Here is a 25,320-nt window from a genome sequence, read left to right on the forward strand (position 1 = left end):
AATCTTCATGGCCCGACAAAGGGCCCAAATTGGCATAAGGCAAACCAGAGTGTCCCAGCAGGGACTTCCTATAGGTTGTTGTAAAAAGGAAGAGAGCAAGGACAAGAAATAAAAGGCTCGAGATTGGATGGGAAGAAGTAAAGTTGTCTTTATTTGCAGGCAACATGCCAGTTTATATAGACAAGTTCTGGTGGCTCAGATGGTAAAGAATCTGCCTGCCAATGCCAGGAGATCCGGGTTCAATCCCTGGGTTGGGAAGATGCCCTGGAGAAGGGAATGGCAACCCACTCCAGTATTCTTGCCTGGAGAATTCCATGGACAGGGGAGTCTGGCAGGCTACAGTCCATAGGATTACAAAGAGTCAGACATGACTGAGCGACTAACACACACACACACACACACACACACACACACACACACACACGTGGAATGTATTAAACCTCTACTAGGAAGAACGAATCATTGAACTTTGTAAAGTCACAGGATACAAGATGACCAATATACAAAAATCAATTCTGTCTCCATAGATTAACACCTAATAGGTAGAAAATGAAGTTAAAGAAAGTTCTGTGTATAATAACTGAAAAACATAAACACTTAGGAATACATTTAGCAAAAATCAGCCAGTTGGTACTGTCTTTGGCAGGAACTTGAGGATAATGGGTGCTGGCAGTCCTAGGCAATCCTGGGGGTGTGGACATTGTTTTGTAGCCCTTAACATTTCTCAAGAGAGAAGCTTTATAAACTTGTTGTTTCGCATCATTATGTGGATTGTAATGTCAGTTTGTATTCAACAAGCCAATCCACACTCCTAAGACCATGCTATTATCTGATACCAGACATGTTCTTTGCACTTACTGTGTTGGGTGAAGTCCTGAGTGATTTTCAAAGTCAGATGAATTCTCACGCAGAAGATGTTAACTCAGAAAGTTGTGATTTTTCTTTATTCTTTGTTCCTACTTCTCTCCAGAGTATGATGAGGCATTTAATCCATCAGACAGCAGGAGGATCTATGTAATGAATTTTTACATGCCCCGGTCATTTTAATGTAATTGTCCTTCTTTTAAAAGGCTTCATTAACTCTATTGTTAGGATTGTAAAACTACCTAAGAGAGATAGGAGGGCTTTTCCCATTTTCAGAATTTAACACAGTTTCTTAATTGCACTGCTTTAGGTGAACAGTAATTAAATGGGTTGGGAGAACATGCAATATTTATTTATAGTAACGCAGGCATGTCATGTATTTATAGTCATTACTGCATAGTCTAGTTGATAACATCCTTTTGGGGAAATTTTCATGACTGTTAAAGTAGCTCCAATCAGTGTTTTTGTCAAGTCTTTGAATCTAACTGTGAAAATTAACAGGTCCAGATACCCTTATATTAAGGTACCGTACATAGTGAACTTTTTGCAAGAAACTTGTACTTGCAAAACCCTGAGTATGCTTTTAACATTTTTAATTTAAAAGATTTGGGTTAAACATGTGTGCCAATGTCAGTAGTCTTTGGAGTGTTATATCTTAATTGTGACAAGATAACAGATTGTCACAGATAATATTCCTTGGTTCCTTGGTTCTTACATTTGGTAATAAATACAACATTAGCACCTTATTCTTGATGTGCTCTGATATGACACATTTGTCAAGTGGATAAGAGAGAAGTTTCCCATCCAATGTTGAGGATTTTAATACCAGCTAAACCACTGTCTGGGGGTCTTTTTGCACACCAAATGAAAAAGCTAGGAATCCTCCATCCAGAAAAACGTATGCACACAAACACAGATACACTGTGCTACTCAGGAGCAGGTCTCTGGGCTCCCTGAATGTGCCCAGTCATGGACCCAAAGATATGACTCCTTGATCAAAATGCCACTTGTACAGATAGCCTCTCCGGATGTGCGCACACACAGCCCCACCCCTGGCCGTGCCTCATCTCTCCCATGTCTGTGTGTCTGCAGAGATATTTTTATTTACACCTTTTCTCCATAGGACGTTTTTATTCAGTATCTTCATTTAACAACTCAGTTTAAATGCGACAGGAACAGAGGTTCCTTTTCTATCACTGCTGATTTCTCATGCTTCCTGTGATTTCCTCAGTCATTACAGGTACTCGTCGACTTCTCCCTCGGCCCCATTTCCCCCAAAACTAAAAACAAGCTGCTCTCTTCCTCCAGGCATCCAATACATGAATAGCTTTTTATCCCATGTGTTTTCACAGAGCCACTGCTTTCACCTCTTCTGCTGTTTATCAGCTCACCACAGAGCCAGCCTTCACAGCTGTCCTTGAAACTGTCCCAGTCCCTCTCCCCTGGACGCCCCTCTCCCCTGGACGCTCCTCCCTTCACCCTGCCCTCCTTGGGGACTCAGAGTCTGCGGTGTGTGTGGTCAGCCTCACGCAGCCACACCTTCTCTTGAGTCCCGCCCTGCTCAGCCACCTCTGGAGACTCTCTGTCAACACACACTGCAAATTCAAACCCGCCAGCTCCTTCACTCCGGGGGTCGCTGCCCCCAGGGACTCCTCCTCTGCCTGAGTCCCTGCGTGTTCCTTTTCAGCCACTGCTCTCCCATCTTCCTGCACCGGGGACTCTCTGCCCCTCCAAGAGAGAAGCTCAGACAGGTTGTCCCATCTGCTGACAAGCAGTGGCTGGGCATCTCTCATTTTCTAGTCACTGAACCTGCGGGAAGATGGGTCCCCAGAACTGGGCAGCCTTATTTCTGTTCATTCAGCAACACCCCTCTCTTCCTCCCACCATTTACCTGACACAACTGAGTCAATAGTTCAAGAAAGATACTTTTTTTTTTTAAGTGTTGGGGCAAGGGTCTAGGAGAATGATGCAAATTATTATTAATAATAATTCACAAGTATATAAGTCCCTGAAACCCCACCCCCCATGCGCACAGCCTGATGCCAGTGTCTTCCTCTTTGCTCATCAGTGATCTACTCACCTCTGCACCCTAGTGCAGGGCAGGCACTCAATCAAGTGTCTGGCGAAGGAGCCGTACGGGGACCTGGCACATCGGTTCAGTATTTCATAGACTCGTAGAGCTGGGGGTGACCTTTGAGGTGATCTCCTAGTATCTCATTTGACAGCTGAGCAAACAGAGTCAGGGCAGTTAAATGACTAGTCCAAGGTCAGACAGCAATAAAATCAGCTTTTGAACCTGTGTTTTCTGACTGACTCCTGGTCTCCCTTTTTGTTGCACTAAAGGACTACTCAGCCTGTGGTTCTTCTTTCCCCATCTCTTTCATCTCTATTATTAGTGCCTGTCTGGTGCTAAGAGATATTCTGAGCTCTAATGCTGCCTGGTGTTGTCTGCTGCACCTCAGTGTACCTAAGAACTTAGTAATGATCTTACTTTTTGAACAGAACTCGATACTTTTCAGGATCTTTCACATATGTTTCCTCATTAGATTTTGCCACAGACTGGTGACATAGGTTGAACTTATGTCAGAAGAGAAAAAGTAGAGCTTAGTTGAGGCCATGTGGCTAGTCAGTGTGACACAGTTGAGGCTAGGCTCTGGTTTTCCTGTCTCAGGATGTGGTGACTTACAACTGTTTTGAGAATCTGGCCTCAGGCTCTGGAATCTTGCCTTCCTTTATGTAAATATGAAAAATAGAATTTCCTATTTTCTAACAGTTTTCAGTGTTTTGTTAAGTGTGTTCTGAAGCACTCTGGTCCCATGGGATGATCTGTTGGGAAAAAAAAAAAATTAAAACCGGGTTTTGTGACCAGATAAGCCAGGAAAAACTGCTTGCTGGATGCCTCTCTGGGGGATTCCCAGTGCACGTGAACATTTAAAGACTCTGAGAAGTTCCTCTCCAAAGACCATTGAGTATATTTTAATTGTGGTGAAATACATGTGATGTAAAATCTACCATCTTCATCATTTTTAAGTGTTTTAGTTCAATAGTGTTAAGTATATTCACATTGTTTGCCCAGTCAGTCTCCACAACTCTTCTCATCTTGAGAAATTGAAAGTCTGTGCCTATTAAACAACCATCTCCATACTCTCCTCCCTTAGCCCCTGGTAGCCACCATTTTATTTTCTGTCTCTGAATTCGCCTCCTCTTGGCGCCTCATAGAAGTGGAATCATACAGTATTTTTTTTTTCGATGACTGGCTAATTTCACTTAGTATAATGTCCTCAAGGCCCACCCATATTATACCACATGTCAGAATTTCCTTCTTTTTTAAGTGAAAGTCGCTCAGTCGTGTCCAACTCTTTGCAACCCCATGAACTATACAGTCCATGGAGTTCTCCAGGCCAGAATACTGGTGTGGGTAGCCTTTCCCTTCTTCAGGGGATCTTCCCAACCAAGGGATCAAACCTAGGTCTCCCACATTGCTGGTAGATTCTTTACCAGCTGAGCCACAAGGGAAGCCCTTCTTTTTTTAAGGCAGAGTAATATTCCACTGTATGTATATACCACATATTTTTATTGATGCAACTGAAGGTGACACCTGAGTTGCTTCTAACTTCTGTTTCCTGTGAATAGTGCTGTTTTTTCTGTGGGTGTGCAAACATCTCTTTGAGACCCTGCTTTCAGTGTTTCGGGGTGTGTATGTGCTCAGTCATCTCTGACTCTTTGTGACCCATGGACTGTAGCCTGCCAGCCTCCTCTGCCCATGGAATTTTCCAGGCAAGAATACTGGCGCAGGTTGCAATTTCCTACTCCAGGAGATCTTCCTGACTCAAGGATCCAACCCACATCTTCTACATTGGCAGGCAGACCCTTTACCACTGTGCCACTTGGGAAGCCATTTTGAGGGTATATACTCAAAAGCAGAATTGCTGGATCACAAGGGAATTTCATTTTTATTTTTTTGTGTGTGGAACTGCCATTGTTTAAGATATTTTTCAATTCAAGTTTCACAGCTTTTCCACATTATTCCTTTGAGTATCCCACAGAACATGGCACTTTCAGGAAACAGTGGGAAATCCTGAGCTCAGTAAGGATTTCCGTTTGTTCCAGGGGGCTGGCAGACCTCAGGATGCTGCCTGGCAGTTGGGCCACAAAGCTCCCAGTCCAAGGGCAAGGTCAGCAGTGTGGTCCCAGGAGCTGCAGAAGGGGAGAAAGCTCATGGTACACAGCAAACCAGAATAAGAGTCCTTCCACTGGAACTACCTCTGCATATGTGGCATGGTTATAGAGGCTGCTGTGGCTCTGATGTCATTCCATGAGTGAGTAAAGAAGGGTAAGGCCATCTGCCTACGTTCAATGAGGCACCTGGAGCAAGCTTTCCGGTGAGAAGTTTTAGAATTCAGAATCCACTGTTTCCTCCTCCCCTTGAAATGGAGAGCATGCCACCTGGTCACAATCTAGATGGGCTCCTCCCTGGGGCCTGTTGTGTTGACTCCATCTCATTGGCCCTTCGTGTGGTTCCTCAGTAATTGAGGGATGAGTGTAAACACTCTAATTGTGTGGATAGATTAATATTCCAACAGAGCTGATTTGCCTCACACAGATGGAAAGGATATGTAGAGCAAGGGCAGTAAACTGAGGAAAGAAGCAAATTCCCCAGCCCCCAAAGCTGCTGGCTACCTCAGATGTCCTTGTGGTCAAGTTCCAACTGTTGGTGAGCTGGAAGGAGGCATTACATGATTGGACACCCGAATGCCCTGGGTTGTTTCTCTAAATATGGGCTTAAAAATTGAAATGGGCCTGAATAGTATGCTTGCTCCTTGGAAGAAAAGCTATGACAAACCTAGATAGCATATTAAAAAGCAGAGACATCACTTTGCCGACAAAAGTCCATGTAGTCAAAGCTATGGTTTTTCTAGTAGTCATGTATGGATATAAGAATCAGACCATAAAGATGGCTGAGTGCCAAAGAATTGATGTTTTGAATTGTGATGCTGGAGAAGACTCTTGAGAGTCCCTTGAACTGCAAAGAGATCAAACCAGTCAGTCCTAATGGAAATCAACCCTGAATATTCACTGGAAGGACTGATGCTGAAGCTCCAATATTTTGCCCACCTGATGCGAAGCACCAACTCATTGGAAAAGACCCTCATGCTGGAAAAGATTAAGGGTAGGAGGGGAAGAAGGCAACAGAGGATGAGATGTTGGATGGCATCACTGGCTCAATGCACATGAATTTGAGAAAAACTCTGAGAGATAGTGAAGGACACAGAAACCTGGCCTGCTGCAGTCCGTGGGGTCACAAAGAGTTGGACACGACTTAGCAACTGAACAATAACAACAAAAGAAAACAAACCAGGAGGCTGTAGCTTTATCCAGCTGTTTTTGATGTTGATAAGAATGAGGACATAAAATCATGGAGAGGCTTTGTAGTCCCAGAGAGCTTTGACAGCCTGCAGGACGGCCATAGCACACTCAGCTTCTTAGTTCCCTTGTCTGAGAGCTGGTACTGATAATGATGCCACACATTGTAGGGAGAGAATTTCATAAGCTCTCTGAGATTCTTAGATGAAAGTGGCTACTGAGGTACAAATTATTATCATTATTTTAAGAGATTTTACTGTTCTGTAAATAGATGCTGTACCTTATTCTCTCTGACTCTCTTGCTTTAAATGAGTTCAGATTTGGCTTCTCTCATTGGCTGCCTCCCACCCAGATTATTTCCCCAGGGTCACAGTTCTGTTTGGAGGTGCAGAGGTAAAGTGGAAAGGGGCTTGGGAAGTTCTGTGTATACCCTCGGGCAAGCCACCTACCCTCCTGGGGCCTTAATTTTTGCATTTTTAAGGTTCCTTTCTAAGGTCCCTTCCAGCTCTGTAGATTTGTGATTTTATCAAAGATTAGAGAAATAATTCAGCTTCAAATTACCAATATGTATAGAGTACCAAGTCCAAACCAGGCACTGCTCTAGGTACTTGGGATAAGGTACCTTATTCTGGTTGGGGGAAAGGAGGTGAGACAGAAAACAATAAACAGTAAATATTAATACCTAAGCAAATTATATAATTGTTAAAAAGTGATATGTTCTAGGCAAAATCAAAATAGTGTGGTAAAAGGAATTGGGAATGCAGGCAGCAGTGAAATTTTTTTTAAATGTAGCAGAGAAGAACTTTCCCATATGAGAGTTTTTAGAAAATCAAGTACATTAATGGGAGGCTGCAAACCTCTCCTATGGAGATTTTTAGGGAAAAAAAGAAGTCCTCTGTCTTTTTAGAATGAGGTATATTCTTATCTGGGTGGAGAGGGATTTGCCAGATGATCCTTTCAAAGGCTTTCTTTTTAAATGATTTAGTGGTTTGTTCGGGAGCAGCCCCAGCGTTTGTGAGAGTATGCATGTGTTCACATATACACAAACACACACATACTCATACATGTGTGTGTACACCTGGCACATGCATATCTACTGCTTAAGGAGCAGGTACAAGCCAGCTTTGGGAGGCCCAGCTGCTGGCATGCATCCCAGCTCACTTTTAAAAGGCCAACTGGTGTGCCATAATAATATAGCCTTCCCATCCTGCCATTTTATGAGGGAAGAACTGAAACACAGAGATGCTAGTGACTCGCCAGAATCAGGATGAGTCAAGAGTGGCTAATAGGACCTGGCGTCACACTCTGCTTTTGGCCACCCGCCTTCAGTACCTCCCTGCACTCCTCTGCCCAGGAGTGGGCGGCTCAGCTGTTTTTACATCCCCTTCCCTCAAGCTTAGGGACCACCTCCATTCCCAAGTCTGTGTAAGTAAGTAATGATAAAACCAGTAGAGTACTTCCTTTAACCTGTATGTATCCAGACCTACATAGTCCAGTTTTAATGATTCATGTTAGGGCCAAACAGATAACAGTCATGTGACAATAATTTCTTTTTAATTTTTATTTATTTTTCTTTTTAAAATTAATGTACAGTTGACTTACAGTGTTGTGTTAGTTTCAGATGTACAACAAACTGATTCAGTTTTGCATTCATATCTGTTCTTTTTCGGGCTTCCCAGGTGGCACCAGTGTAAAGAATCCACCTGCCGATGCAGGAAATGCAGGAGATGTGGGTTTGATCTCTGGGTCAGGAAGATCCCTGGAGGAGGAAATGGCAACCCACTCTAGTATTCTTGCCTGGAAAATTCCATGGACAGAGGAGCCTGGTGGGCCACAGTCCATGGAATTACAAAGAGTTGGACACGACTGAGCATGCATGCCACGCCATTCTTTTTCAGATTCTTTTTCCTCGAAGGCTATTACAAAACATTGAGTATAGTTCCCCGTGCTATGTAGTCGGTCCTCGTTGGTTGTCTGTTTTATATATAGTAGTGTGTATTTGTTAATCCCAAATTCTCAATTTATCCCTCCCTCCCTCTTTCCCCTTTGGGAGTTGCTTTTCTATGTCTGTGGGTCTATTTCTGTTTTGTAAATAAATTTATTTGTATCATCTTTTTAGATTCCACACACATGATGTCATGGGATATTTGTCTTTCTCTGTCTGACTTTAGTGTGATCATCTCTGGGTCCATCCATTTTGCTGCAATTGGCATTATTTCATTGTTTTTTTATGGCTGGGTAATATTCTACTGTACATGTATACATCATCATCTTTATCCATTCATCTGTCAATGGACATTTAGGTTGCTTGCATAATGTGATAATCATTTCAAAATAGCAAATGCTTTATTTACTTGTGTTGTTCAGTACAACAGTGAGGTCATAGAATCCACAGCAGCACCTCAGGTCCCTCCTTCCCCATGAGCTGTCCTTACACCCTACGGCCCCGACAAACTTACTGGTATTTTCTAACAATGACCCACTGTTCTTCCACCTCTCCTCCTGATTCTGCATTGTAAAATATACACTCTCCCCCCAACGCTTTACCAGTAGGCTGGACAAGGGGAAGAGCCAGGAAGGCTAAGCCAGAGTCACTGCAGCAGCTGGGGCAAGAAGGAGCCTGGTCACATGTGTTCTTCATTTCTGGTCGCCACACCACTGTTGGTTGTATGCTGTGCCAGCCAGGCTCCTAGATTACCTCCTGTAATTTAGTCCTCATGGCAATCCTACGTGGTAGGATTTGCTTCTTTGCTTCACTGATGAAAAAAACCACAGTCAGAGAAATCGAGTAACTTGCCAGGTATCATGCTGTAGAGAGTGCTAGGCTTTGAGCCCAGGTGTATCTCATTATAAAAACCGTGCTTGGTCTCCAGGGCGCTGCCTCTAAGTCATGTACATCCTGAGGTTCCATGTTCTTTCAGTTGCCAAATTTGTTGGGTGGGAAACACAATGATAAAACTCTTTGGTGTTTGCTTGAGGCAGTTACATCTGTTTTCAGCCAAGATCTTGAAAGCTTAGTAGCTAAATGAAAATGAGTAGGTTCTCCCCAAGCTCTGTGGAGTGGAATCTGTTTTGTTTGGAAACACAGAGGCCAGCAAGTTCTATGGTCCACTGTTCTAACACGTCAGATGCAATTGTTTTCTGACTCTTTCAGTATTTTAGCAACTTCATGACCAAGGTGGTGCTCAAGTTAGGCAGTGCACAATCTAAGGAATTGAACAGAGCACAGAGATGGGAGCTGGGAGGAGCTTTCACAGGATATGGGAGATTTTAAGCAGTTTCTTTGTCACAAATTAAAAATAAAGATACTTTCTGACAAACATGTTGATTCAACATGTGAATCTGTGAACTCGATATAAGCACCTCAAGGGTAAGGTATCCAAGGATGCATTTTGTGGTGACCTAACACTAGCTCGCGGTTTATACCTTGGTTGAAAGCTAGCGTTAATTTAGGCAAGGAAGGGAAAGGGTCCCTGCAAGGACAGGAGACCAGAGAAGCAAAACAGTCACACTCAACAATTACAAAGAGAAAATCCAGAGTAATGAGTGAGAGAAGATGAGGCAAAGTAGATGAGGCAGGATGAACAGACAAGCAAGTGCGGGAGTATGTGAACTGAAGACACCGAACGCAAGAAGGAAAGACCAAGACACAGGGAGCCGTAGGCAAGAACGTCACCCAGTGTTAACAAGATGCTCTCCAACATACGGTGTTAAGGCTTTCTCCTAGGTTTCAGTAGAAACTTAAGCCTAGCGTGCAGAGGGCTTTCATGTGAGTTCTCTTTCTACCTGCCTGAGATTATATTTGTTCCATCAGGAGGAAAATCATTTGAAAGTAGAGACACTAATATTTATCATTATCCACATCAGTTCTTAGTAAACATGAGAATCAGAGCAAAGTGAAATGAACTTGAAATAGATTCTATGACAGTGATCCACCCAATGATGTTATCGTATACGAGTCATTACGGAATAGATTCTTCACCTCTTGCAATACATGGTTTTCAGTTTTCAGAAGTGTATAATGAAGATTTTTCAAAGCTTATGCACTCACTTGAGAGTCACAATGGTCACTATGTTTCTTCTATGGCAGTGCTACACTTCCCCAGTTATTTTCCCAGTTAGAAACGCTATTTGACTTCTGAATGTTCTATATGCATAGTTGTTGGTTTTATATACTTCTTGCTTTCACTTCCTGAAGCATAGTGGTATGATGAACTGATTACAAATAGCATTCTAATGAAACTGTTGGGTGTGTTGTACTATAAGTCATCTGCAAATGGGAAGTTCTTTCCTGAGGAAATTGATAAACTGAGAGTCAGCTTGCATGCTCATATATTTTCTGTGAGAATTTTTGGTCCCTCCTCATTTTTTGTCCTTTTAAAAATTTGTGCCAGTTAATTCGTGCTTCCCATCCAGACACACATTTTAACACCTGTAACAGTTAGCTGAGGTCGGTTATGTGGACATGATATTAAGAGTTTGCATTAAATGTTTACCAGCAGAGTATCTGAGGATGTAAACTCTTATAGGAAAGTAGAGTTTTTAGTTCAAATACTGGATATTTTTAAAAGTAAAAATAGAGAATGTTTTTTTTATCTACCAGGTCTATGCTCTTAGCCTAGAGACAAAGGGCTCTTTCAGGAGAAACAGAGAAATTTTAGTTGACATTTCCCCCTCAACACCAGGCTTACAAAGAGTCACAATGCTATAGAGATGGACTACAGGCCTGTTTTCCCGAGTCCAGTGTATTGTAAAAGTCTGGGCCAGCATTTTTAAAGTCAGGATACTTCACACTTTAAAAAAACCCAAACTTATGACTTCTCTTTAAAAATAGCATGCTCTGGCCACAGTGGGCCAGCATCATCCCTTGACAGTCAATGCTAGGGCTGGAGCTGCCTAGCCACCCCAACACCTACCCCCTGTAGGTAGTTCCTGGGCCCTTTTTGTGGGTTCCTACACCTGAAGTCTATGGCCTCCAGTGCTGGTTGCCATTCATGATCACATTTGTAGTGTTGATTTTTACAAAATGGATGAGTATTTTTCTGAACCTATTTGGCAACATGGAGAAGACAGGAGGGTGGGGGCAGCCTAATTTTGCTTGTTCCCGGCTCACTTGGCTCGTGCAGGTTACCTGTCTGCGGCATTTGAGCTACACCTGCTGCTCCCTCCCTCATACCACATTTCACCTGTGCTGTGTGGCACATGGGGTCTTGGTTCCTCAACCAGGGATGGACCCGGTGGCCCCCCCCACACCACCCCCCCCACCACCACCAGCAGTGGAAGCGTGGAATCTTAACCACTGAAAGTCCCCGCCCTGCTTGCTTCTATTTCCCCTGAAAGAGCCATAGTCCAAACTGGGGATTCCTCCCTGTCCTTGACGTGTCCTTTCTTGGGTCCTCCCCCTCCTCCAGATGCCCTCTCTACACCGTCCTCCCATATGGGCTCCACCCTCATCAGGATTTCCTTCTGCTTCCAGCTCATCCCTCTCAGCCTCCTTTGCTGCCTCCGTGGTGAGCTTCATTTACTTTTACTTCTTCATTATACAAGCGTTACCTGAATTACATAGATTATTTTAGAAATTCAGACAATAGCAGAGGTATGTTAAAAGGTAATCTTTTTTTATTTTAACTATGTTCCTTTCCACTGCCTTTCTCAGAGAAAACTATGGTTAATCCCTGGATGGATCTCTTCTCCTGACCCTTTTCCATGTAATCTGTTGTGTGTTGTGGTTTAACACAAATAAAATCAGTTTATAGATACTGTTTTTAACTTTTAACTTGGAGAGGACCCTGGTCAGTGTAAACAGATCTCTGCCTTACCCGTTTTGTGATCTGCCAGTTTCTTAAATGTTGGTGCTTCCCAGCATAACCTACTGGATAATCGCAGTACTTAATACATTGTTGTTATTATGGTTGTGAGCTGCTAGGGACAGTTCTTATCAAAACACTTGTCAATACATATTCAGTGACTGAGTGAATGAATGAATGAACGTTGGTGTTTTTGCCCATTCAATTAGATCATTGTAATTTATACTTTATGTATAATATTAAATTGCATTGAAATTTAAAATCAAACTAAAATATCCGAAGTTCTGTAGTAAATTATGTATTAGCATAATTATTATAAGACACAGTTAACCTATTTCTCAGGTTATTTCCTAAAAGCGATATTTATTGATTTTACTTACCTCAGTAGGATCACCCTACTGTGATGTAAACTATTATATATAGGATGGATAAATATCAAGGTCCTACTGTATAGCACAGGGAACTATATTCAATATTCTGTATTAAAACATATTGGAAAAGAATATTAAAAAAATGTATATATTTAACTGAGTCACTTTCCTGTACAGCAGAAATTAATGCAACATTGTAAATCAATTATACTTCAATAAAAATTTTTTTAAAAAGATCACCCTACTATGCAAAAAAGAATTCTGTATACTACTTTTTTTGTGTTCTTGGGAGAAGTATTGGTGGCTGGTGGTTTTTGTTTTGTGTATTTTAAATGAGTATGTGTTTTGGCATCTTTCCAAGGCAGATAGTACTCTGGGTACATACAATTCATCTTTCATAAAAGTTTCATTTTATCTTTAAAAAGATATAAATGCACAATGATTGTATAAACAGAATTGACTTAATAGAGCATTTCTTCAGTAGGAAAGTAGTTGAGGTTTATGAAGGGAGCCTTGTCAGAACTATTGTAGAGGGCTCTCGTTCAGATTCATGCCGCTGTTGATAGCCCTGATTTAAGGAGAAACCAACGAAAACATCTATCATCTGATGGCTGTGGGATGTCACCCAGGCTTGTGTCATGGTCGTGTCATGTCCCTGGGTTTGTGGGATGAAAAAAATAACACTTGGATACTTGGAATTCATCCGTAAGCTGTTTTTGTCAGGAGTGGGTGCATTTCTTGCTCCCAAGTTGAAATGAGAGTTTTAAATACCGTTAATAACTCTCTCATCACAAGACTCTCTGGAGGAGACACCAAGGGTGAGTGTGTGGGAACGATAGTTTAAAAATGTATTCATGTATAAAGTGGGGGCGGTGGGACTAATTGATAATAAGCTGAAATCAGTTGGCCACTAACAACCCATAGCAAGACCTGGTCCCTACTTGTGCATGTTTGAAAAATCAATAAACAAACACAAATTAGAAAATAAAGAAGAAAATGAAAACTATATAAAGACCTCTGCAATGCGCACAGGTCTGTTAAACTAATTAAAATTCTGCCCAAGGGGTTACTGAAGTGGCTAAAACTCAGCTTAATCTGGGTCAAGGTCTTGGGGAAGGTGGCTCAAGTGCTGTGTTTTTAAAGAGAGGAAAGAACATTTGATTTCAAGGGACTGTCATAAAACAGTCCAAGCAAGCTCTAGATGGAAACTTACAATGTACCATATTACAGGATTGAAATACCGGAGTAGGAGTTGAATGCCTTTGGCACAGGACAGAAATGGGGTGAAAGGAGTGTGCCCAGGCTGACATCCTGAATTTATGTGTTGTACTATAGTTTACAGACTCCTTCTGGGGATTTTTTTTTTTTTTTTGACCTGTATTAAATGAACTACAAGCCTGTTTGAAGACTGAATCTCCAGGGTTGATGGTGGCAGCCTGCCTGGATGTAGGGGATGAGAGAAGAGAGATTAAGACAAGACCCACTCTGAGTTTCTGGACCTGGGATGATATCTGTACCCCTGACCAAAATTAACAAATATAGAAGGGCAGTTTGGGCAAGAGAAGATCAATCAGACAGCCAAGACTGACAGAGGAACCCACTGACAGTGTTCAGCTCTTGAGAACAAGGAAGGTTAACTTGCCAGTGAACTCTAGGAACACTTGTAGCCTGGTGACCTTGAGAGCAGAGGCCCCGCGTGGGCATTGGCGCAAGATTGGAGAGGACACATTAAGTGGGAGAGGGAGTTGATGGACATGGGTAAAAGCAGGGGCAAGAAGTCGCTGGAAGGGAAAAGCGAGTGTCAAATGACACTTGTAAATCAGGGAGCCGCCAGGATGGTACAGTTTAGAGAGACAGCGGCGTGACAGCATGAGATCATGTTTTGTACTGTTTATTTGCAGTTTGTTGAGTTTTATATCCCTCAGGAAATAGCTGTGGCTCAGATGCAGACAGCTCTGAGTAGACGAGGCACATGACCGCAGTATCAGGGAAAACTAGTCAGCGGTGGCAGGAGCCAGGCGGAAGGGCAAGTGCTTGTTCCCACAGTGGAGCCGGGCCCCTGACACAAGCTGTCTTCTGGGCTCCTCTCTCAGGAGGCCCGTGGGCATCTGCACAGGTCCCAGGCTGGCCTCGCGTCTTGCATATGAATGCAACCAGCATCAAACAGGTGTGATCTCAGACTGTCACCACCCCTGGACATGTAACTCAAAGCTCAAGTCAGGAGGTTCATCTTCATATACAATGCTTCCTTTTTAAAGAGGATTTGCAACCCTAAATCCATAGTCAGCTTGATCTGATCAAGATCAAGCCAGCCACACTCACACTGAGGCATTGAGAATGCTGTGCATGTTGGCTGCCTGCTGTTGCTGCTAGATAGATGCTGCACCCAGGAATTATAAGGAGGGAAGCAGTAGGTGTGTGTTCTTCTGGTGGTCGGTCTCTTTTGTCTCAACCCTCCATCTTGCTGTCACTCTGCACATGGTAATTTAGGGAAAATACTACAGGGCCAAAATATGTAGCTTATTCTTGACTTGGTGAACCCATGCATTGGCATGACATGGGATACATTTCAGCAAATGTTTGTAATTCTGATAAATGACATCCAGAGGAGGAGGCTTATAGTCATCAGCTCACGTGTGTGCTCTCCATCGTTCTCACAGTTGGCTGATTCTTCAGGGCACGTGTGTAGATGTAGCATTTGTTGGCCCTGACTCCTGCTTTCAGAGGCTGGCCAGAATTGCAGCTGGGCCCTGTTGTCATCAGACAGGGCCTCAGTGGAGGAATCATGCTGCCCTTTTTTGAATCCAGAGAGAAACACTTCGTCATTTGTGTATCAGCAATGCTTGTATTTTCTCCTGGATTGAAAACAAAAATGACCAGAAACCATTAGTTATTAATACAAGCCATACACTTTTAATCTCAGTCTAGCGTTCAAGAAAAGCAATGTTTGTTTGCCAGATAACTTGAGGTCTTTGTGTGTGGAGCTAACAGATGGAGTGCATTGAATGATGACTGCACGTGGATGCGCGCTGAGCCCAGGAGGGCATCCCTGGGCTAGGAGGGTTGTCCAGAAAGTTAACAAGGCTGGATTCAGAAGGGCTCTAGACAGAAAAAGCCCAAGTAGTGAAATATCTTTTACGGAGATTTTCTCTTCAGTGTAATGGTTACCAGGGCACTGATTGCAACTGTTTTCAAACAGATGTGCCTTGTGTTCATTCTGTTTCAGGCATGTTATGGGAGTAGAAAAGAGAACTTCTAGCACGGCAGTGTTTGAGAAAACAAGGAAAATCAAATTGTCTTAAATCTTATCCTCTGAATAACATCTATTATTTAGTGGTATTCTCCTCCTCCCTAGTAGGGTGGTTGGGATACAAATTTAAGTAGGATTCTCCTCAAGCCCCCAAAGGACTTCCCTGGTGCCTCAGATGGTAAAGAATCTGCTTGCAATGCAGGAGACCCAGGTTCAATCCCTGGATTGGGAAGATTCTCCTGGAGAAGGAAATGGCAAGTCACTCCAGTATTCTTGCCTAGAGAATTCCATGCACGGACAGAGGAGTCTGGCAGGCTACAGTCAGTCCACGGGGTCACAAAGAGTCAGACACGACTGAGCGACTCACACACACTATCTCCTCAACCAAAAAGAAAATGTAGCTAATATTTTTAAATAAGTCCAAATGATACATAAAAGTATAAAGAAAAAGTGAAAAATTCCCACCTGTATTGACCTTCTAGATATCTACACAGATATAGTAGTACACAGGTATATATATGATTTTATATGAATAGGATTGTACCAAAAGACAACTCTGTAGTCTGTTTTGATCACTTAACAAAATGCTGAATATAGCTACATCAGAAGTATTATTGCTGGTCTAGAATTCAATTATATAGCTGTATCCCATTAAGTTATTCATTGTGCCATTTATTCACCAGATATTTATTTTTAGTTCTAGATGTAGTAACCAGATTTTGCAGATGCAGAAGTAAACTCCCCTATGAGTGGATATATAGATTACTGCTGGTTTTTCTATGTTATAAGCAATATTGCCTTGAACAAACAATACCACAACACACAGCATACTTAAATTTTCTCCTTAGTATAAATCCCTAGGTAGAAAACTCGTTGATGAGTGGGTTGGTACATTTTGGAGTTTCATCCATATTTATTGTATAACCACACTCTACTAAAAGTTTGCAATGGTGCCAGTTTTTCAGTACTCTTATGGTGGTACTTTTCTTTCATTATCATCTTTGTTAATGGGATAGGTGAAAAATGGTATTTCACTGTTGTAACTTACATTTCTTTGATTTGTAGTGTACTTGGGATGGGACTTTAAGCCACTAAGAAATCATGGCTTCCGCATGATCTATGGGCTTCCCTGGTGGCTCAGACAGTAAAGAATCTGCCTGAAATGCAGGAGACCTGGGTTCGATCTCTGGGTCAAGAAGATACCCTGGAGAAGGAAATGGCAATCCATTCCAGTATTCTTGCCAGGAAAATCCCATGAACAGAGGAACTTGATGGGCTACAGTCCATGGGGTCACAGAGAGTCGGACATGACCAAGCTACCAACTCTTTGTTTCACGTGATTGATGGAGCACCATTTTCTTTGAGTCTTAAGTTTATCCCTCTCACAAGGAAAGATTCTTTTTTACTTTCTTCTTTGCAGTCAGATCAGGTAGGTTAGAATCAATAAGGGGTTGTCTGTTTGGTGACTGGATCTTCACTGAAAGAAGATATGTAAGTGTTAGTACTGATTTAAATCTAGATTGTTGGTTTTAGTTCATGTAAGATTTGATTAATTTCCTTTCATTTTCAAATAGATATCATACTTTTAAAAATATTTTAAAAATCATGGAGATATTTAAGGAGTACCTAATTAAAATCTTTGATATAAATGCCTAGAAGTATATTGTCTCCATATAGCTTTTCACTTGGGTTTGTAGCGTTTGTATTTAAGTGTTTTCTTTTTTCTTCCAGCTACAAATGAAATTTAGTTGTAGCAAAATGGTTGTGAGACAGACACGTCTGAGTTCAGGTTTCCGTCCTTCAAGTATTGGTTGCCTTGGTCTCTGTTTCCACATCTGCAGGGATAATAATAATACCTATCTCGTGAAGCATTAAAAAAAAAAACTTGCATGCTGCCTGGCATCTAATACATGATCAATAAATATTACATTTTTTCTTATGGGAAATTTTAGCAAAATTAGAAACCCTCAGGAAAGGATATAATTTCTTTACTGAAATTCCATCATCCAGAGACAACAAATGTCTCTCATTTTTAGATGTTTTATTCTAGTACTTTTCCTCAAAGATACATATTTTACAGAAGTGGAACCATACTAAAACTGTACAGGATGTACAGGATTTCAGCAAATGTGTGTACTTAATCATTCAACAATGGAAGAGAGTGGTTACCCAGATTAAAAAAAAAAAAAAATAGTGGTTTAGTGGAGAATTTTGTGCTGATATTTACTTGTAATGAATTTTTTGTTTGAGTGAAGATTAAGTATAATTGAAAGGCATTTTCGACAATTAAAACTATAAACATTTCCATTCCTTCTAATTCAGCATTCAGATCTGTTTCTTATGCAATCAAAAATATACACCATTTTTCTGTGTTACTTGGGAAAGCATTTAAACAGTTGACAGACTGCAGGAGTCCAAGACTATGGTTTGTCTACACTGCTTCCGATCCCAGGAGAACAGTGAGGCGAGCTGACACTGACCGAATGTGGACGGGAACTTCCTTAGCTTGCCATGCCTTATCCCATGGCCTGAGCTGGATTTCATGAGTTGTGTTTACCAAATAGAGTCCAAATTAAATTTTTGTTTATCAGGTTCCTTTTAAGGGAGGCCAACTCTTCAAAGAAGCTCCTGGTGAATCTTTTTAAAGCATACGCATATATATACACACACATGCAAAACTCACCAGATTACCTGCCTTGCATGTTAAGATTATCTAGGAACTATATTTCAAACATCTTCTACAAGTAAAGAGCACAAATATTCTTTGAACTCATGTTTTTGTGCTCAGCAGTCAAATCCTGACTTGCATTTCTGCCCCTAGGACTTCCATGTAAGTTCATTTTGGTTGAAAAACTGTCTGAATTTTCTTGCCATTTTCCTTTTTTTTTTTTTTCCTTGTCTTCAATAAGTATGGGGTTATTCAGTTCAGTTCAGTTCAGTTCGGTTGCTCAGTCGTGTCCGACTCTTTGAGACCCCATGAATTGCAGCACGCCAGGCCTCCCTGTCCATCACCAACTCCTGGAGTTCACCCAGACTCATGTCCATAGAGTCAGTGATGCCATCCAGCCATCTCATCCTCTGTCGTCCCCTTCTCCTCCTGCCCCTAATCCCTCCCAGCATCAGAGTCTTTTCCAATGAGTCAACTCTTCACATGAGGTGGCCAAAGCACTGGAGTTTCAGCTTTAGCATCATTCCTTCCAAAGAAATCCCAAGTCTGATCTCCTTCAGAATGGACTGGTTGGATCTCCTTGCAGTCCAAGGGACTCTCAAGAGTCTTCTCCCACACCACAGTTCAAGGTTCAAACCAAAGAGATATTTTTAGAATATTTATTTTGTTTAGCATTAATTCTCAAAAATATTCCTGTCACTGGGTAAAATTCATAATTTAAGTTTATATTTTCTTAATACGGTAAAGAATCTGCCTACAGTGCAGGAGACTGGGGTTCGATCCCTGGGTCAGGAAGATCTCCTGCAGAAGGGAATGGCTACCCACTCCAGTATTCTTGCCTGGAGAATTCCACAGACAGAGGAGCCTGTCGGGCTACAGTCCATGGGATCGAAGATAGTCAGATAGAGCTATTAACACTTTCACTTTTCTTAATTTAATTCTACACATAGTATAAATTTTATGTATTATATGTATTAAAATGTTGCATAAACTTTTTATAAGCTATCTATATACAGAGTTTTGCATAAGCTTTTTTTCCATTTCAGGTTCTTAACTATTTTCAACCTTTTGTTAAAAGAGAAGATTAAATTTTACCTATATTAAATTAGTTTTCTCTAGTTCTATCTTTATTCTTCTCCTGGGAAATTCCAAAAGCTTGCAGTGAAAAAAATCTTTACATGCTTCAGGCTTTTACTTTGTTTCATTTTAGATGAGAATCTGGGACCTTATCAATGAAATATGGCTTTATCATTCTCTTCTGCACCTTTGTCTTTAGAATCAAAACTTCATTCATAAAACCAAAACCACTTATGAAAACATATGCAATACTAAGGTTTGTTTTCTCCCCATCATTTTGACCTGTTTTTAATACGAATAGTGTTTTTAATAAGAATAGTATTGGCATGGGATTTTCCCCTTAAGTTTTTAACCTCCTCCAGAGTGAGCAATGTGCTTTCTCTTTACAGAGTTAACATAAATCCAGATGGCATTGAGGCACTCCCATGTTGAGACATGATGAGAAATTAAGGTTCACTAGTGCTGATTCCAGCGTGGCCTGCACTCTCTCCTTCAGCTCACATCTTGCTGGGAGAATTGGAAGGATGATCCTCAAGTTTCTCGGCACCTCTGTGCTTTCTGTCTAGCAGGGGAAGCAGAGATGCCGTGGGAACTTAGAAGCAGCAGGTTCTCTCTTCCCATCCGCAACCCACTTTCCGGTTTCAGTAACACCTCTTTGCTGAAGCTTTGGCTTCCATGCAAATTCTGTTTCCACACAGTGAAGATCTTTGTCATATCTGAAGTTAGTTGAGTCTTGACCACGTGCCAAGACCTTTTTACTCTTTCACTGGCACTTCTTGCAAATCCTAGGAGATAGGTAGTATAGTATTATCTCCATTTAGAGGGTGACAAAACCAAGACCGAGATAAGTAAAGCTGCTCATCTAAGATCACAACTGTTATATATGGTGTGGGGCTTTGTGTCCAGAGCACTGACTCTAACCCTCACACTCTTTTATATACATTATATATATTTTTATATAAAAATATATTTATTTATTTTTGGCTGTGCTGGGTCTTTTCTCTAGTCGCAGCGAGTAGGGGTCACTCTTCTCAAGTTGTGGTGTGTGGGTTCTTCATTAGAAGAGATGGTGGCTTCTCATCTTGTGGAGCACAGATTCTAGGGCACGCAGGCTTCAGTAGTTTCGGCTCCCCAGCTCTAGAGCACAGGCTCAATAGTTGTGGCATACAGGCTTGCTGGCTCCACGACAGGTGGGATCTTCCTGAACCAGGGATCAAACCCATGTCTCCTCCACTGGCAGGCAGAGTCTTTACCACTGAGCCATCAGGGAGGCCCTTTTAAAAAATATTTACTTTATTTATTTGGCTGTACTGAGTTTTGGTTGCTGCATGTGGGATCTTTAGTTGTGGCATGTGGGATCCTGTTCCCCCACCAGGTATCAAATCCAGGCCCCCTGCATTGGCAATGTGGAGTCTTAGCCACTGGGCCACCAGGGAAGTCCCATTCCTCACACTCTTTACTATTTCTTTCTTCCAAGCAAACTTTGATAGAATCACAGTTCAGTGTCATAAAACGTATTGAAGTAACCTTGCGTATTCATTGTTTCAGGATTTGTCCCACATTATCTCTGGGGATTATCTTAAGATGAGACATAGGTTGTGAATAAAGCTAACACAGAGTGGTTATTCCCTCAGAGTTGTATTTCATAAACCACAGTGACTTGCTCATGCTGTTTCATAGAGTTTTCCTTAAGTTGTTGGGTTCTCCAGGGAATTGCATGGTATCTCCCTAAAATTGCTGCTCTGTTAGGCCTTGGGAAAAGTTCATCCAGGTTAGGTGAGGGAGCTCTTTAAACCCTTGCAAATCACTGAACCGTTAGACAGTCACAGATCTAGTAGAGGGGAGGACACTGTTTAATTTCATAAGGTGTTTAATTGTGAAAGGACAGATCCAATGGTGTATTTTGGAAAATACTTGCAACATACTAAGTCTGTGATTTTAGAACGTAATTGTAGGTGTCTTACCTCTGATGAAGACTATTCCATGGTCTAGAACATAGTAAATGCTCAGTGAATAGTTGTTTAATGAATGAATGAATTACATTACTTATATAATTTTGAGGGAAAAAAGTGAGCAGTCTCAGGGTGTATAGGAGGACAATAATGATCATGTTTAACATATACTCTGCACTTGGTAGCGTGTTGTTGTTTAGTCGCTTAAGTCACGTCTGACTCTTTTGCAACCCAGTAGACCGTAGCCCGCCGGCCTCCTCTGTCCATGGGATTTCCCAGGCAAGAATACCGGGGTCGGTTGCTGTTTCCTTCTCCGGGGCATCTTCCTGACCCAGGGATCGAACCCACTTCTCCTGCTTGGCAGGCGGATACTTTACCGCTGAGCCACGTGGGAAGCCCCCTAGAGGGCATGACCGTCTCCATAAAAACGTTTTGTATGTTGGTAATATCTTTTATCTAAAGAACTTCACGTTTTAGACCTTAGTTACTTCTCAAAGCACTGCTCTGAGGAAGATGAGTGACACTCTTCATTTTTAGATGAAGAATTTGTGGTTAAGCCTGGTTCAGCGTGACTGACTCAAGATTGATTAACTCCGATTATGGGAGCCTTGTCTCCAGCCTCAGTCTGTGCCCCCGACCTGCTCTTTGGCCTTTCAGCAGCTGTGTGGCCTCCTACTGTTCAGCACCCTCCCCCTCTTTTTTTTTTTTTTTTTTTTTAAAAAAGCATTTTTAATGTAATAACCCACTTTAAAGGAAATGTAATAATTTAGCTATGTAAGCATGTTTGGTTTCTAAGTCTACAGCGAAAATATTTCTAGCCATTTGGCCCCACATGCTTTTTTCTCTTCACACAGTTCCACAAAGTGCACACCAAGCAGATGGCGCCGACAAGCTCATGGTTTATTTACAGCCAGTACAGTAGACAGAGGCATATGTGCTAAGCCCTCTTATACCCGCTCCACGGGAGCCATTAACACATCCATTTAGATGGAAGAGTCTCGGGGCTTTGCTGTGGGCATTTCAGTTCGCTTCCCGCCCCACCCCACCCCCGCCCCGCCCCGCCCCCGCCCGAAGCATCACCATCTGCCCTGCTTCCACTCAGAGACCCTGGCACCCTCCCCTCTTACCCAGGCGGCCTCAGGCCTGTTCTGAAGAACAGCCTCGGTTTGCTTAGATATGGCGCTGGCGGCAGCTGCTGTGTTTCTCGCTCAGACAAGTTTAACCCTAAGCCTGTTCTCCTTCCCCCAAAGCTGTGCTTGGACCAGGTTCGTTCCCATACGGTTCCACAGACATGCTTGAGCACCCTCCCCAGGCCAAGCTGGGGCCTGGGGTGCGGAGGGTCCTCAGACATGTGCCCTGGGATGGGGCACATGTCTTTCTTCCTTTGTGCTCTAATTTCAAGGCTCCAGCTCTCCTAGTCACCTGTGATGCCTGAAGAACCAGCAGCTGATGGGCTGTAAGACTTCCTGCACCAGATAGATCAAACCCTAGCCTCTACTTTCTACACCACTCACCAGGGATCTTATGTACATGCTTTTCTTCCTTCTCAAATATTCTTCCTGGGCGAGTAATTATTAATTGTATTTAAAGAGCAGTGATTCAGAATGTTTTCTACCCAGAATATCTGGAGGGGTGGCAAAACACTTTGTTGCTATCTAGTCTAGTCATTTCTTAATCATTCCCCCCGCCTCCCCACCAAGCTTTTTTTTTAAAGGCATTTCAGTTAAAACGACCTGTCAGTTTAGCAACCCACAACTAACTTGTAAAGCCACTCCATTTTGTAATTCCAGATTCCTGGCAGGGCAGTCTGATTGGCTTATCTTTTTCAGCCAAGCTGCAGAACTTGTAGGTTCCCAGCCAGCGTGTAGGCGGAGCCTCCTTCTGGTCTGTTGTTCTCTTCTGTCCAGTCATACCTTGCTGGACTAGCTCTGGTCACATGGCTTGTTGCAGGACAAATGCCCAGAGAAAGGAACAAAAACAGGCAGATACCCAAAAACACGTATAGAGGACAGATAGGTTTGAGAGACACTGAAGTGTAAAACCACACTTTGCCTTTTGTCCTCAAACAAGTCTCTGTTAGAATGAGAAGCACAGAAGCATCTTGACCCCTATTGTCCACTGTTTGCTATACTTATGCTTACAAGTCCAACTCTGCATTGTATGACCCCTCCCCCCAAATTAACTCTCTATTATGGTATGTTTCAAACCATTCCATTTGAATCTCAACTTTAGGACTTAAGTAAAATTAAATTTGTTTATTTATTATAGCTCTAGTACTGAAGCTAAAAAGAAATGAGTCACCAGTGAAATCCTACACTATGTAATAGGATTCCTCTGTCTTATGTGGCTAAAACTGAGGTCCCCAAATTAACAAGTAGTGACGCTTGCACATCCAGCCAGGGCAGGGGCTGAGGATTCTATGTGTGCAACCTACAACATACATCAGCTGGTGCTGGGCAAGGTCTGCTGCCTGTGCCAACAACTCAATTATTGTTTGGTAAACACACTTTTATTCATTGAGGAGCAGTTGTTTGCCAATGTATCATACAATTATATAGTGAAGGGAGAACAATAGATGCATTGTAGAAATATTTTTAAAACAAGGCAGCAGCAGACAGCGCATAGGAAAAGGAGCCCAGCCCCAGAGTACCCGCTGCCATGTGGCATTTAACAAAGCAGAGCACTCTGTCTCAAACACCTCTTTCTGGCATGAGCCTGGCAGCACCCATTTCTGGCTCTTTCTGCTGGATACGTTTGCCTGTGGGGACATCAGCAGCACAGGTGTGCAGATGTGCATGGAAGTGGGTGTGAATACACCCAGACACTTGGCTTCTTCACACTCATGTTTGTAGGAAGAGAAAAAGGCTTCAAACATTGGTTGGTTGGTTGAGTGTCTCTTGAGGTCTTGACTTGAAAGGAACATGGACAAAAATGTAAATTCTTCAGGAGGTTAGGATTTGGGCTTTGAGGGCAACTTGAGATTTGAACAAGCATGTCTAAGAGATTTACAGTTCATGTAGGAGGTGACTGTTGACACATTGTTTCCTAACCAGTACCACGGAATATACAGTTTTTTGTTTTTTTACCAGACTGACATCAGAAGGATTCACGTACCGTGACAGATTGCTTTGTAATTTATTCTGCCTGAATGGCCCTGGAATACTCTCAATGAAGGTCTTGTGTGAATCAGAGAAGGTTTTGCTCTTCACATTACAGTGACTGCCAAAAACTCACTTGTCAGACCTGATGAGTAGAGTAGTATTTAGCTCTTTCTCCTACTTCGTAATTCATGCTCCCATATTTTCATCCTACAACAGTAAATTGCATATAAATCTTTAAGCTTTAACGTTGAATCATTTATCACAGGCATCTCTGTTAAGAACAAGACAGAATTCAGATTACAGAGCAATTTTACTAAATTTTTATTAGTCTCTTTGAGCTTCAACCCCCTGACCAGAACTACTACTACCTTCAGTGAAAGAATTGTTTATTTACAAGACAATAAAATTAGTCATTATTGCCTATTTAATGGCAATAAGAAATAAAACCTAGGTCTCTCTGACTCAGGAGGTATACTTAGCATTAGATCACTGTTTCCCAAACTTTAGTCATTTGTATACACCTGTATGATTTCCTCCATGTCTGTGTACCACCTGTATTACTTAGATATTTTCCCTTAAATTGTTTTTATGCTTGTTGTTGTTGTTGTTCAGTCGCTCAGTCATGTCCAACTCTTTGTGACCCCCATGGACGGTAGCATGCCAGTCTCCTCTGTTGTCTACTCTCTCCCAAAAGTGAACATGAAAGTGAAAGTTGCTCAGTCATGTCCACCTCTTTGCGACCCTATGGACTATACAGTCCATGGAATTATCCAGGCCAGAATACTGGAGTGGGTAGCTTTTCCCTTCTCCAGGGGATCTTCCCGACCCAGGAATCAAACTGGGGTCTCTCCCATTGCAGGCAGATT

The 25,320-nt window shown here is 42.1% G+C and overlaps 1 protein-coding gene across 4 annotated transcripts in view; it reads left to right on the top strand.

Annotated features, from left to right (window-relative positions):
- FYN (FYN proto-oncogene, Src family tyrosine kinase) overlaps nt 1-25,320 on the top strand; it is a 213,853-nt gene that overhangs the window by 47,366 nt on the left and 141,167 nt on the right. Inside the window, exon 1 of one of the 4 annotated variants that reach the window (XM_027551192.1) lies at nt 12,990-13,224. The exons of the other annotated variants lie outside the window; for them this stretch is intronic. The gene's annotated coding sequence lies outside the window, so the exon portion shown is untranslated. Of the gene's footprint in view, nt 1-12,989; nt 13,225-25,320 lie in introns of those variants that run through there. 4 annotated transcript variants of the gene reach the window in all.

Source organism: Bos indicus x Bos taurus, chromosome 9 (assembly GCF_003369695.1).
Source record: "Bos indicus x Bos taurus breed Angus x Brahman F1 hybrid chromosome 9, Bos_hybrid_MaternalHap_v2.0, whole genome shotgun sequence".
Lineage (NCBI taxonomy): Eukaryota > Metazoa > Chordata > Mammalia > Artiodactyla > Bovidae > Bos > Bos indicus x Bos taurus.